Genomic DNA, 14,868 nt, shown 5'->3' on the forward strand with positions numbered 1-14,868 from the left:
TTGGGCCATCCGTGTGCACGTGGGCTGCTCCACGTGGCTTTTCTCTGTGGTACTGGGAGCTGGATGGCTGGGAAGATGAAGGGCAAGCACAGCATGTTTCTCTCTATTTTCAAGAACATTTGGTTTCTAGAGCCAATCTTAACAGATGAACTGTCAACACTTAACGGTTCAACCTCATGTGGAAGAACTGTGTACGAGGAAAAATGCATTGGCAGTAACAAACACCTCCCACTCAAATTCATGTCCAAGAAAAGTGTAGCAGCTTTGTCTCAATTAACTTCCAGAGCTGTGGTCCTCCGCAGGCTCCCCTTGCTGGAATATTGCTCCTTCCTCCTGTTGGCATCGCTGCTGCACGGCTGGATTTGGGGGCACTTGCCCCAGGGTGGCTGGTCGTTCCTTCCACGCAGGGTTGCCCATAGAAATACATTTTGGTACTATACCTCTGCTAATTTTGCTGTTAGGCCATGCTTGAGAGTTTCAGCGACGACCTTAGCCCTGCTGTAGGCAGTCCTGCATTGTGCCATTTGGTCTGTTTTCTTTCTGCCCACTACTCTGGAGTGCTCTGGAGACAGAAGTGCTGCTTTTAGGCCGGACTTTCAGAGACGCTTAGGCAGGACCCGCTCTACATGTTGCAAAGAGTCAAAACAGGGATCTCAAACCTCGTCCCCCTTTTGAATGGAGGAAGCTGTATTGAGCGCCCGAATCAAAGGGCATCTATGTAGTTTGTGCCAAATGCAGTCCGGCCCCCCTTGAGATGTCTCTTCTGGTCCCAGTTGGATATTGTGCCTTTCTGGAAACCTGGGCTCCAGTTAGGAACGACCATCTGGTTACGATTTGTGTTCTGGGGCGGTACTAGAGGTGTCCTGGGAACTGACAGGGCTGTCCCTCTACCCGTCCCCAGCTCGAGCCAACATGCAGCTTTTTCTGCTGGGCTATTGCTGCCAGGGAGAGGATGGCAGGTCTGCGCGGGAGCTGCTGGCACCGCCGGTGGCTCCTCGCACGGCTGGCCCTGCAGGTAGCGAACGTGGGCAGGGGAGGTCCCTGTACCCTGGGGGTGCTTCTCTTCTCGGTGGGCTCCCTGGGAGTCGGCGAGTGCTGACCCGAGTCTGTCCTTTTGTGTCCCTGAGAGCGCAGCGCAAATCCACATCTGCATGATGCTGCTGAAGCATCGTCTCCCTGTCATGAAATATTCATGCCCATCTCCAAAAGGGCTCCAGCGCAGCAAATCTGCGTGTCCCTCCTGTGCCCCCTCCACGCACGCAGGCGGTCTGTGCTGCAGAGAGGGCGGCTGCGGGCTCTGCTGCGAGGTCATGCCAGATCCAGGCAGCTGATCTCTGTCTTTGAGGAAATAAAACAGAGCAGAAAAGAAGGAGCAAAACCCCAGGAGATGCTTTTGAGACTTAACCCTTTCCAGGCTGAGAAGCACCGGCAGAGAGAGCGTGCAGCGAGCAGCTGAAGCAGTGCAGGGAGAGCCAGATCTAGAGAGCAGCCGAGATGCTGTAGTCCTTTCTCAGGCTGGGAGGATCGTTCCCTAGCCTGAGAACCCTGGGGAACAGACTCTGCTGCTGTTGGATGTGCTGGTTTAAATCCATCTGATGCGAGTTGCTGTGCTTCTCCTGGCTTTATTCAAAGCCGCCTTGATTTCACTGTATTTGCTCCGCAAAGTGCGAGTCCTTGCTAGAATGTCACGGAGGAGCACTCTGTTTCCCCTGTGGGTGTGGGAGCAAAAATCTTGGGTCTTGTGAGTTACTTCTCTTTGATACCCCCACCCCGGGCATTTTTGAGCCTCTTTCTCATTTAGGGTTAAGATGTCAGACAGTAAAAGTAATATACTACATCAGTTATAGGGACGCTGCTCCACCCGGGGGAAAGTTTCTGGGCTGGGAGTGGTGGCGGTCGGACTCCCTCGGTGACCTCCATGAGCCCTGTCGTGCTGCGGGGCCCTTGCCTGGCTGGGTGGCTCCGGAACAGCGCAGCCCGCTGCACAGGGAGCTCTCCGGGCAGGCGTGACGGTGAGGAGGGGACCCGGTACTTGGGCACGCAGCGCAGGGGGTGTTTGAGCAGCCTGGCTGGGCTGGCGGATGCAACCGGTTTGTTCGTCCCTCCCCGTTCATCCCCTTGATAATCCGATTTACATTCCCTTTTCTTCCCCTGGATCCTGCTGTTACCATGGGAACTATGTGCACAGTTGCATTTCATTGGCTTCTGGAAAAACTCCTTTTTCCCTTTCCCCCGTCCCTTTCCCCTGTTCCAGCTTGGACACAGAGCTGCGGCTGCCAGAGGATGGGGAAGCTTGCAAGGCTTCTGATAACTAGGATGAAGGCAGTGGTTAGAGGGAGGAATTGGGGAAATATGGCGAGACTGTTAGGGACTGAATGAAGCAATTCTGCGTTATGTGGTCTTTAGCTTGGTCTTTTCTGCGTCCCGCAGCTGTGAAAGGGAGTCCCGGATGCCTACTGCCCGTGAGCCTGCCTGCTCGCCCCGAGGGCCTCCTGCTTTGAGGCCACTGTTGTCTCTGGTGGCCTGGGAAGCCAGCACCAGCGCGGTACACGCTGTGCCCTTCATTGTAGCCGTGGGATTTTCCTGCCTGCTCCTGCAAAGACCAAGCTGGTGTCGTGACTGCCGTATGGCTGAGGGACAGTCAGGGAGGAGATGCTGCTCCAGGCTCTTGCGCTGTCGCCTTCTTGCTGCCTTTTGCTTTGTCCGAGAAAATTGTGCTTTGGCCTGGTAGACTAAGAGCGTGCACACAACGCTGCCAGCAATTGCGATACTGCGTCTTAACAAATTGTCAGTTGTTGGCTGCTTTCTTCCCTACGCCTTGGTGTTTTTGAGTACAGCATATTTGCTTAAACTGGGGGAGAGGTTACATCTGATAGAGGAAGGAGCGGTGGCAGAGGTTCCCCAAGCCCCTCCTAAGGAGGGTTCTCCTGTTACTCATCCCACGTGTAGTGGGCCTGGCAGCTAGGCTGCTTCAGCCTCACCGCTCCAGCCTCTGCTCTTCCTCGCCCCATCTAGTCACACCGCTAGAGAGCCAACGGGGCTTTGGCAGCCTCCCTCCATCCCTACCTGTCTAAATCCAGTTCCTGCCTCTGTGTTGTCCTGGCCAAGCGCCTCAGCATCCGGCTGACCTGTGGCCAGGCTGAGCCCCGCGTTTGGTGTTCTGGCTCTGCCAGCCTTCGCTGCCAGGGACGCAGCTCCCCTGCAACCCCTCGCGCTGCCTTCCCCGGGGGAGAGGATTGTGACGCGTGGTTCTCAGTGCCCACACCGTGGGTGGTTGTAAAGTGCACTAAGGTACCTGTTACACCGACGTCCGAAGGGGCTGTTTGTGCAGGAAGGTGTGACTTAATGGTTCAGGTGCCAGCTGTAAGCTACTGCTGCAGGCGGGGACGGAGGGTTCATTTAGCTCTTGGCATCCTTGCACAGGGATGAGGATGCATCGTCTGCTGCGGCATCCCGTTTCCTTGCTTTCACACCTGGATGTTAAAGCCCTGTTTGGAGACTTCTTTTTGCCGGAGCCACCGCTTCGCCTTTTCCCCTTCACTAAAACATCCTCTTCTGCCGAGCATGTGCTGCTCCTCTGCAATGGGGAGAGAGACACGTCTCCTTTGCATCGCCTGAGAGTGAAAAATAGGGTAAATCCAACATGGCAACGTGTCTTCTAGTGTTTCTCGTTGCAGCTCTGGTGCCGCATCGGGGGGTGGGGAGGGGAAAACCGGGCTGCGGGTAGAGAAAGCGCCCCGTCCCCGGCTGGAGGGGGGGAGCAGGGCCCCGGGGGCCTGGGGAAGGGCCGTGCCCTGCCTGCCAGGGAGCCCCCGGCCCCACCCCCCGGGGCCGTAGTGCCGCCCGCGCCCGGCAGGTGGCGCCGCCGGGCCCCGCCGCCGGCCCCGCCCCCCGCCGCCGCCCCCCGGGCCGGGCTGGGAGGTCCCGCCGCCCGGTCCCCTCGGCCGGAGCCCCCGGGCCCTGCCCGGGAAGGGGGGGGGGCGGGGGGGGGGATGCCGGCAGCCTCCCGAGCGAGCCGGGCCGCCCCGGCCCCGGGCAGGCGCATGGAGAGCGCGGCGGGGAAACCGGGCGCAACGGCGAGCGAGCAGGTGCTGCGCTGGGGTGGTCCCGGCGGGGAGGACGCGGTGGCAGCCCCAGGCTGTGTCGGGTCGCGGTGGCAGCCCCAGGCTGTGTCGGGACGCGGTGGCAGCCCCAGGCTGTGTCGGGACGCGGTGGCAGCCCCAGGCTGTGTCGGGACGCGGTGGCAGCCCCAGGCTGTGTCGGGTCGCGGTGGCAGCCCCAGGCTGTGTCGGGTCGCGGTGGCAGCCCCAGGCTGTGTCGGGACGCGGTGGCAGCCCCAGGCTGTGTCGGGACGCGGTGGCAGCCCCAGGCTGTGTCGGGACGCGGTGGCAGCCCCAGGCTGTGTCGGGTCGCGGTGGCAGCCCCAGGCTGTGTCGGGACGCGGTGGCAGCCCCAGGCTGTGTCGGGACGCGGTGGCAGCCCCAGGCTGTGTCGGGACGCGGTGGCAGCCCCAGGCTGTGTCGGGACGCGGTGGCAGCCCCAGGCTGTGTCGGGACGCGGTGGCAGCCCCAGGCTGTGTCGGGTCGCGGTGGCAGCCCCAGGCTGTGTCGGGACGCGGTGGCAGCCCCGCCGGGGCGCTCGGCACCTCCGTCAGGAAAGCGCCGTCGGCGCCCCGTAGACGCGCGCGTTTTGGGAGGGCGAGGGCTGGCGCCCAGGGAGCGGGAGCGGGAGCAGAGCCCGGACGCGCAAGCAGAGCCTGTGGCCCTGCTCCCACCGTCGCCGCCTCCGGAGCACGCGGGACAGACGCGCCTGGCCGGGCGGCTGCGTGCGATGCAGGTGAGCCTGGCTGCGCCGGCCCTGCGCGCCCTGCTTCCCCGCAAACGGGCCCGCCCCGGCGCGCTGGGGGAGACGCTCTTCCCCGCAGCTGGAGATTTGCGTGGTGGAGGCGTCGCACGCACCGAGGCGCACCTGAGCCTCTCGGGAGCGGAGGCTGCCCGTGTGGGAGCGAGGGTAGCAAGTGCTAGTCCAGGCTACCCGCGACACAAGTCTTGTCGCGCTGGCAGATGGCGCAAGGCAGCGGCTGGCTGACTTTTCCTGTTACGACCCCATTTACGGAGTGGCGATTTTGAGGCACCCCAAATACAAACAGAGACGTTGAATAAAACTGAATTTGTGTCAGGTTTGTGACCTCTCTGAAAACTCTCCTGATCTCTGCTGTGCGACTCGCTGAGGGAGGGCTTGACTGCCTGCAGCAACCAAGCTTCCAGGAGTCCTCTGGAGATGAAGGTACTGAGTAGATAAATCGAATGGAGGGATTACCCTGCGCCTAGTTCTGCCTCGCTGTAAGACTGTAGTAGCTGGGACGGCAGAAGCGGCTCTTGCGCCGTCCTTACCTACCTCGTCCTCCCCGGAATGATGCACCACAGACTTGCTGGCGCTGCGTGTGCAGCGTGGCTCCAGGGCTGGCACCCATACGCTGCGCTCTGCTCCTGCTGTTCGTGGTTGCACGTGCTCGTGCACGCCTGCAAAGTGTCGCTGCCCCAGCGCTGCCTCTGACACTTGTTGCTGGCGTGCGCGCGCGCGAAGATTTGCCCATCTGCGACGCGCCTTTGCACGCGCGCGTGGCGTGCGCCGTACGTGCCGAGGCTGCTCTGGGGGGGTCCGCTTTGGCAGGCGGGGACCGGAGTGGCGCAGGCCGCTTGCGGGCAGGCTGGCAGAGGGGGAGCCGAGGAACGTGACCGCAGCAGCCAGAGCCGCCTGCCTGTTTGCACAGACCCAAAATCCCCCGCAGCCCGCTTTGGGGCCTGCTTCTGCCTGCGCAGCCGGCCGGGAATGCCACGGGGAAGGGAAACCTCGGTGCTGTGGGGGGAGCCCTGCCTGCGCCCTGCCTGCGCCCTGCCTGCGCCCTGCCTGCGCCCTGCCTGCGCCCTGCCTGCGCCCTGCCTGCGCCCTGCCTGCGCCCTGCCGGGCTCGCCCCCCGCAGCGAGGGCGCCGGGCCGAGCCCACCCGGCTGCCCGCCCGTCCTTTCGGCGAGGGATCTGCTGGCTTTGTGTCACCGAGGCGCTGCGATTCCAGAGCCAGCCCTGCCTGCTCAGTTTTTCCAAACCCGCACTCGGGAGGAAGGCGCCGTATCAGGATAAGAGTCCTCCCCGCCCGCCACCTTCCCGCTCCCCAGCCAGCCCGAGCCCCGGGTGGCAGTGGGAGGCGCCGGCTTTGCCGATGGCTGCATTTATCACGCTGGTGGCCTCGCTAAATGGTTTAACCCTTCGCGCCCCGCAGGCGTTGCTGCCGGCGGGCTCGGGGGTCTGCCCCGCTGCCCAGCGCCGCAGGCTGCCCGACGGGCCCTGGCCCCACTGGGTGGCAGGGGCAGAGGCTCCCTCTCAGCTCCAGTGCCAGCAAACCCCAGCCTCTACTTGGTTTGCCGCTCGCCTGAGGCCGCTCTGGACAGCGGCGACGCACCGAGACCAGAGGCAGTGAAGCAAACATCTCTGCAGGGCCCCGTGTGCAGAGCAGCCCAAATACAGCTGGGACATGTAGGGGAGCCCACCCAAGGCCGGGCTCTGGTGGTAGGAGTTAGACTCGTCTCCTGTGCCAGAATCGCGGCAGCAGCGGGACTTTGCGTACCATGCGGCAGACCTGGGATGACTTCCCCGTGGGCTACAGCAGCAGCTGAGGTGGTGGGAGGATGAGGGTGGTGTTCAGAGCGCACGGGCGGCTCAGGAAGGGAAGAAGGCTCGAAGAGCTACGTCGTGCCTGCGCCCGTAGAGGCGTTACGAGTGCGTCTGACATTGCAGGAGCAGCAAGGCGTCCAGGATCCCGAGCATCGGTGTCTTTGTGATCCTGGAAATGTGTCAAGAGTTTGTCTTTGCTAGACGATGGTCTGTCAGCCGTGCTGTGGCTGCAGCAGCGTATTTCCATTTGGGAAGAGGATGGCTCAGCTTGATTAAATTCTCTTCCAGTACTCCAGCATGGGCTGTGTTTTGCCTTTGGGGCTGCAGCATAGGAAAATCCCAGTGCATGGAGGGGGGCCAGGGCCCAGCTTCTGGCATGAGGATGCCGAGCAGGAGACCATGGCTGGCTGGTCGCGTCGCTTCACGTGTTGTCATTGTGCTTCCTGGTCTCTTCTGGCTGCGGTGGGTGAATGGCCTTGGCCTGCTGGAGGTGTGATGGTTAATAAGTCAGTGCAAATGGAACGGGCCGGGATCCCATTTGAAAGGAGCAGCGAAGCCAAGCTGGGAGCTCCTGATTCTGCCCAGGTCCATCTGTCTGGCCAGCTGCAGAGGTGGCAGAGGTAGCACAGGCTTCTCGCAGCTGCCTGCCGCTGGCGGCTGCCCTGCTCAAACTCCCATGAGCATGGAATGAGGGAGCTCATTCTTCCCCAGCTGGCTGCAGGGCTAGGCGCAGACCCGGGGCCTCTCCTGGGCTGGCTTTTTTCCCCTTTCCCTGAGCAACAACTTTGTGGTACCATCAAAACAGAAGTGGGATTGAGACCTCGCGATGCAGCCCGAGAGAGATGGAGGCACGGCAGGGATTTGTGAGGTTGTGGGGTAGGATCCGTGCCAGTGTCTGAGGGGAGAAGGGGGCACTGTGGCCGGGAGTCTGTCTAGGGATGGGCAGGACTAAGGGCAGCGTGGGGAGAGCTGAAAAGATGATTTTCAGGCAGGAGTCTACCCCTGCAGCAGTAATGTACCTTCTTCCACCCCCTTGCTGGACCTTTGCCTTTCTGGGGGAACATGGGATGAGTCCGTGTGCCAGGTCTGTGGATTTAACGCTGGAGCTGCCACCAGCTCCCTGCTCTGTACCTATGTGGATCAGGAAAGCAGCGGGCTGCCCCCAAATCAGGCGTTTCACAGCCCCAGCCTCGGTTCCTTCATCCCAATTCATCTGTGCTCTTCCATCTCTGGGGCCTCTGCTGGGGGTTGTTCTGGGACTGGAGTGAGCCACTGGGGAAGCGCTTCGCAAAGAGGCAGCTCCAGCTAACTGAGAGTCACATCATTAATTCCAGCATAGTTAATTGGACCTAATTAATCATATTCATAAGAGTAACGAGGGCCTTGCCCACAGGGGTCTTGCGAAGGTCTGAGCTTGGGGCTGGCATTCTTGTGGGAGAGGCAATGCGTGAAGGAATGAGTCCCGGAGCCCTGGGGGCGGCTTGGGACCATCTCCCAAAGCTCCAGACGTCCTCTTCTGCAGAAGTGCGACAGGACGAGGCCGATCGTTCCGACCCTGTGACCCAGTATCCTCTGCATCCCGCAGAGGCAGAGCGTGTCAGGAGCTTCTGGCTGGCTGGTCCCAGTCATTCCCAGGGAAGGCTGGAGTCAATGGTCACCGGTGGGCCCTGTCTTGGCCCTCGGCTGGTTTGGAAGGGAGGCTCTTGATTTCCTGGGTGTATGTTTTGGGGCCCAAAGGCAGGAAGACCCCGCACAAGGGAGGGGTGGGTAGCAGCCAGCCAGAGCACCTCGGCCAGGGGCTAGCTAACATGCTGACGTACCACGTGGCTCCTGGGACGAGCTGCTGCCGCGGTGGTGGTGGTGTTGGCAGAGGGAGGCTTTGAGGAGCTCCAAGGCCTCTGCTTCCCTGTCTCCTCCCCTCCCCGTCTCTCCTAGTGTGGGCGTAATGATAGAGGAGGGAAGGGGAAACTGGGAGTCGGAGTCAAGCGCAGGGAGGGCAGCTAGCCCGGCAGATGTTAATTAAAGACAGAGGCTCAGCGCTGAGCCGCCGGCGGCTGGTCCTCCCGCTGACCTTTCCCAGTCTCGCTCTGCCACTTTCATGTGCGCAGGCTGGGAGAGATGCGAGGGGCTCTGATGTAGAGAGCCCAGGCGGCCGCGGGGAAGGGAAGGGGCAGGCAGGAGGCGGCCGGAGGGCCTGGAGGACAGGTGGCTCCACACATTCCCTCCGCACCAGACGTAGCTGGAGGGAAGGAGCTGCCAGTCCGTCCCTGGCACCGAGCTGGTGTGCCAGTCAGTGGTGGTTGGGCATTGCCTTTAACCCACTGTGCCTGTGCATGCCCTCTGTGGGGGCATGAGCCCGGCGCTGCCCCTGGGAAGGATGAAAGCGTGGAAATACGTCACTGCTTGCTGATGAGGTGCTTGGGAGCTCACCGGAGCAGCAGGCCGATGTGCGGCCTGGCTGCTCCCCAGTCCCTGGGAGGGTATCTCGGGGTGTGGCTGGTACAGGCAAAGGGCTGCCACCGCTGCCTGCCCTGCCAGGAGCGTGCCCCGTGCTGTGGGTGGGTGGGGTCCCCCCATCTCTGCCGCCTGCACCTCTTCTCCCACCTCTGCGTCCCAGGGGCAGGCTGGCTTTCTCGTCCCAAGCCGGGGGGGTGAGGGTGAGCGACCGGGGCCCCGGCCCAGGCGGTGGCTGCGGATGTGCACGCAGGCAGAGTGGGAGGGCGAGGTGTGCTTTCATTTTCAATTGGGGCCACCGCTTCCCGTCAGCGGAGATGGATCACTTGTCCCTGGATCCCCTTCAGCTCTGCAATGCTCGGAGGTGCTGCCAAGTGGTCCCTGCCTCCAGCCCTCCCTTCCCAGTCCACCCCCGAGCAGTTAGTGCGCTGCAGGCAGGAAGGTGACACATCCCAGTTAGGATGCTGCTGGCATCATCCGGGAGCGGGTGGACTGGCTTAATAGCCTGATGTGCGAGAGCACTTGTGCGGCTCCCTTCTGCCTGCGAGGGGGGAGGGAGCAGGCGCAGAGCGCAGGCAGCCAGCGAGCCAGCTGTGCCCTCGCTCAGCTGCACCCTGCACGCCCGCAGCAGCCGCAGCCCCCCAGCTGGGCCGCAGCTCCCGAGGCCGGTGGAGGGCCGTGCTCCTGCCGCCCAGCCGAGGCAGATGGTGTGTCCGAGAATGATGTTACTTCCACCCGAGCCCGCACCTGGCTATCCCCAGCCATCGCACCTCCTTCCTCCCTCTGCTCCTTGGGTCTCATCTGCCTTTTCCTGTCACCCCCACCCCGGTGTAGCTGTGAGTCACATCATTGATTCCAGCATAGTTAACTGGACCTAATTAATCATATTCATAAGAGTAACGAGGGCCTTGCCCACAGGGGTCTTGCGAAGGTCTGAGCTTGGGGCTGGCATTCTTGTGGGAGAGGCAACGCGAAGGAATGAGTCCCGGAGCCCTGGGGGCGGCTTGGGACCATCTCCCAAAGGTCCAGACGTCCTCTTCTGCAGAAGTGCGACAGGACGAGGCCGATCGTTCCGACCCTGTGACCCAGTATCCTCTGCATCCCGCAGCGGCAGAGCGTGTCAGGAGCTTCTGGCTGGCTGGTCCCAGTCATTCCCAGGGAAGGCTGGAGTCAACGGTCACCGGTGGGCCCTGTCTTGGCCCTCGGCTGGTTTGGAAGGGAGGCTCCTGATTTCCTGGGTCTATGAGGCTGTTGCTCAGGGGAGGACGGTGGTTAACGCATGGAGAACTTGTTGGTAAAGACAGTAACATGCTGCCCTTCCCAGGTGCAGGGCCGGCCCTCGGTGTCTTGTGCATTGGGTCTGGGAGATGTGGCAGAGGGGACCTCCGATCTCCCCAGCACAGCGGGGCTCACCCCTCGGCACAACTGGCGTCGCCGGTGGCGCATCCTCAGCGCGCCGGCGGAGCGGAGCGGGCTGGTGTTTTGGGTGACGAAGCGGGGCCGAGAGACGCTCGGCAGGAGAACGCCGTCGCGGGCAGGTCTGGGACGCCATACCGCTGCGGTCAGGCCCCGCCGGCACCCGCGTACGTGCGGGAGAGGGCTGGGGGTGCGTGCCGCTTCCCGCACCCGGAGGACGACGTCTCCCCTCGGGAGGCCGCGGCGGGGACCCCTGGAGCGGGCGCCGGGCGTTACCGGGTGGTGGTCCCCGGCGGCGTGCCGGTCCCAGGCGAGCCGGGGCCGCTCCCCGGCGGGCCGGTGGCCCCCGGCGGGCCGGTGCCGCTCCCCGGCAGGCCTCTGGGCGGGCGGCGCAGCGGCCGCCAGCAGGAAGCGGTTAATCAGCGCGCGGGGCTTTTATTTTGACAGGGCCTCGCCTGGCTCCGCGCTCGGAGGAAAGTGAATGATCCTGTTTCTCCAAATGATTATTCAGGCTCCGGCGGAGAAAGGAGCGCTCGGCACACGCAGCGCCTCGCCCCTCGCCACGGCGTCCCCGCCCGCGCCCGGGCCGCCGCGCCCGCCGGCACCGCAGCCCGCCGCCCGCCCCCGGCCGCCCGCCCGCCGCAGCGCGGGGAAGCCGCCCGCGGCCCGGGGCCGGGCGGGCAGCCGGGGCCCGCCGCCGCCGCCGGACGCCCACCCCCGCCGGCGGGCGCGGGCTGGAGCCGCCGCCGGCGCTGCAAGGAGCGGCGCGGCGGGGCGGGGGGCTCCGCCGGCAGCGCCCCCGGCCCCGCGGCGGGCGGCCGAGCCATGAGCGCGGCCCGCGCCGCCGGCCCCGCGCCGCCGGCCGGCCCTCAGCAGCCCGCGGAGCCGCGCCGCGCCGCCCCGGCCGGCTCGCCCGGCCTGCCCTGAGCCGCCCCGCCGCCGCCGCCGCCCCGCCGCCGAGGTGAGTGCCCCGCCGGGCCCGGGCGGCCGCCGCCCCGCCGCCGCCAGCGGGCTGTCATGCGGGCGCGTCCCGGCCCGCCGCGGGCAGCGGGCAGCCGCCGTAGCGCAGCGCAGCCCCCCGGGGGGGGCGGCGTGCTCGGCGGGGAGGGGGCGCTGCCCCGGCTCGGCCTGCCCGCCGCTCCCCGCGGCCGGCCCGGGACCCGCTGCCCGCGCTGCTCCGGGCACGGCGCGGATGCCGCCCCGGTCCGCGTGGCCCGTCCCGCTTTGCTGTGGCGCGCCGGGCACGGCTCTTGCCGGCTCCCCGCCGCCGCGGCCGCCGGTCGTTCCTCCCGGAGCGAAGAGCCGCCGCGGGGCCCCGCGCCGGACGCGGAGAACTTGGGCGCGCTGTGCGCGGTTGCAGCCGGGCTGCTCTGGATTTTGCAAGGCAATATCGGTGCCGCCGAAGCCCCGGGGAGGACCGGGACCGGGGTTCCTGCGTCCGGACTCGCCGCGGTTCACGTGGGGTTTCGGTAAACGCTCCTGTCGGACCCGTCCCAGGTGTCCCGGGGAGTCCTCTCCCCTCTCCTTGCGGTGCCCTGCCGCACGGGCTTCTGTCCCCTCTTGAGGTAAACCACGGCATGCGGTCGGCTTGGAGGAAAAAGGGAGGAAACGCCGAACGTACGCGCTTCCCTTGCGCGCAGAGAGGAGCCAAGGTAACAAAACCATCCCTGCGTTGTGTTGGGGATGTGTCTCGAGCAGGTGGTGAACTTGTCCAAGCCCTGCTCTGCCAGCAACCACTTGCTGGAGTAGAAATGTGAGAAGGATGCATATCTGCACACATAAGTAATGCTACGTGACAGGGCAGGCTGTTGTGTTGTTGTGCGCGGCGTCTGCGCGCCTCGGGGGCAGCGCCGTTTGACAGGGTGTCGGGCTGCGGTGGCGTACGGTTGCGTCCCGGCTGTGCGAGGCAAAGGGCCGCCGGCAGCGTGGCACGGAGGACGACTGCGTGTCTTTGGCTGCGGTGGTGCGCCCCGCGGAGCGGTGCTGCGGGAGACTTAGCTGCGCGCTCTTGACCCGCGGGAGCCGCGAGCGTGGCTACGGCTCGTTTTGCTGCCCAAACGCTCTTTCATGCCAGGCACGCAGCGACGACGCGCAGCTCCTTCCAGCTGTCGGTCGCCAGGTCTCTGCAAAGGGATGTACGTGCGCCTTGTTTTGCTACTTTGGCGGCAGGAGGGATAAGAAAAGTGAGTCACGGAGGAAGCAATTTGCCCAAGGTCGCATGGCGAGTCTGTGTCGGTGCTGAAGCAAGACTCCTTTGACTCCGGCGCCTGCGATAACGCCGGCTGCCGCCACACGTGGGTATATAATACACACCCGTGGCTGCTACTAGTGCAAAAATCACCAGGTCGACGTTGTCGCCTGATCCTCTTTCTCCTCGGAAGGAAGATGAGCGTATCGGTGTGCTGTCTCTACAGCAACTGTCCACTCCGTCGGGGACGTTTGCCAGAGCCTTCACACCCTAAACGCTCTAGAACCTTTCTGTCTGGTTTTTAACGTGTGTTTTGCCGTTTTGGCAGGGCAGACGGTGCGATCGGCGCCTCTCCCCCACCTTGACCTGTATCTTCGTTACCTAGAAAATGCGTTTTGTGGCATTTGGTGTTTTCTGTGGCGCGATACTGTAGGCGTTACTACGTCTCCCTGCCCCTGAAAGTCCCTTTCCACTTTCTAGACGCCCCCCCACTGGAAAAAAAAAAAAAGGCAGCGGCTAAAGGAAAGCTTACTCAGAAACTTGAAAGTACAGTTGTCGTTCAGTTGAAGAAAGAAAAATAGTTATGTTTTGTACTTCAAAGCCCTTCAGCTTTTGCCTCTCGCCATGTTGCTGTTGGAAGGTGGCTCTCAGGCTGCCGCGTGCCAGAGGGGACAGACTGCCGCGTGAAGCTGGAAGTACTGAGCTCGCTGGGCTACGCTGCTGCAGGGCAGCTGCCAAGGATGCGCTGGAGTTGCGCTTCAGCTCCAGGCGAACTCAAGCCTGTAGAGCTGTGGACCTTGCTGGTGCTGGCTTGGACAGTCCCTACGGCCCAAGCTCGACTCAGCCTTCGGCTTTTCTATTGAGTCGTCGGCCTAGCTGGTGTCGCGTCCTCTGTATGTGCTGTTTTCGGGGGGGGAGCTTTGTTTTTCCTCCCCGCCGCTGCGGTTCTCTCCGGCTGAAACACTGTGAGCACTCTCCGTCCCGGCAGCACTTGCGGTGTGGAGGGGTGCGGAAGGGAGCTGTAGCTAGAGAGGAGACTCTTGGGGAGTCTCCTCAAGAGAGGAGGCTCTGCGGGGAGCATCAGCTCTGTCCCAGCCAGTAGCTGTTTCTTGCCGCTGTAGAGGCGTTAGCGGCTTACCCCAGTCATCTTTGGCTGGTTGCAGAGTCCCAAGTAAAAGTCGGGCCCTGGGATTGTTTTCCATGCCCCGTCTCTTGTCGGTGCCGTGCCTGTGCAGCCTTGACATCGGGAGAGCCTTTGCTTCCTTGCGCTGTCTCAGGTGATTGCGTCAGGCTCGGCTGCTGCTAAGAGTGAAAGTTTTTAGCCATTGGAGTGCTTGAGGATGCGTCTGCGTTCCCCCGAGGTCCAGATGTGCTCTTGCTGGCATGAGTTGTGTGTTCCAGCTGCTGCAATGGGTTTTAAGCTGCTCGGGTGTAGCCGTTCCTTGGGGATGGCACTGGCTGGCTTCCAGCCCTTAATTCCTTAGGGCTCCATCTAGTTTTAAATACCCCGACGGAGGGATCTCCTAAGCAGGCCTCTTCTGGGGGAGTAAGTCTCCTGTGGAAGAGCGCAGGTTTGCCGTTCCTGTCCAAGAACGCGTCGGGGGTCTGCTCCACCCGTGAGCCTGCTCCTGAGGCGCTGTAGCTGCCTCCTCCCAGGGGTGATGTCTGTCCGTCCCCCGTAGCTTTAGGCGAGCAGGAGCCCGGAGCTTGCCCCGCAAATGTCATCTTCCTCGTACTGTTGCTGTTTTGGCAGAGACCCAGCGTCGCGCCAGTGCCCTGGGCAGGGGCGAGCATAGGAGGGTTGGGCTATGTTTGTGACTACTTCTGGCATTTTTAACAGGAAACGTGGTACGTAGGTGCATGGATATGTGACACAATGAAGGATGGAGGTATCATAGCGATACGATGAACAGATGCGGTGATATTTTGTCCGTGTTATTTAAGCTGCATCAGCAAAGTGCTAGGAGGATTGCCAGCATGACTCTACTGGCAAATCAAAATCTGATGCAGGACAGGACTCGGCGTCACTCAGCTCGCCTTTCCTCCCAGGAAGATGTTGACTGGCAAATGCGTTCTCTGGCGATCTTGTGCGTGGTTCCGTGTTTCTAGGGGGCGCGGGAGCTTTGGATACTGACTTTA

General features: G+C 63.1%; 1 protein-coding gene across 3 annotated transcripts in view; it reads left to right on the forward strand.

Moving 5' to 3' along the window:
* Positions 1–14,868, forward strand: part of BCL9L (BCL9 like) — a 79,857-nt gene that overhangs the window by 15,450 nt on the left and 49,539 nt on the right. The window contains exon 1 of one of the 3 annotated variants that reach the window (XM_064471062.1): positions 11,402–11,502. The exons of the other annotated variants lie outside the window; for them this stretch is intronic. The gene's annotated coding sequence lies outside the window, so the exon portion shown is untranslated. Of the gene's footprint in view, positions 1–11,401; positions 11,503–14,868 lie in introns of those variants that run through there. 3 annotated transcript variants of the gene reach the window in all.

Source organism: Phalacrocorax carbo, chromosome 21, assembly GCF_963921805.1.
Source record: "Phalacrocorax carbo chromosome 21, bPhaCar2.1, whole genome shotgun sequence".
NCBI classification, from domain to species: domain Eukaryota; kingdom Metazoa; phylum Chordata; class Aves; order Suliformes; family Phalacrocoracidae; genus Phalacrocorax; species Phalacrocorax carbo.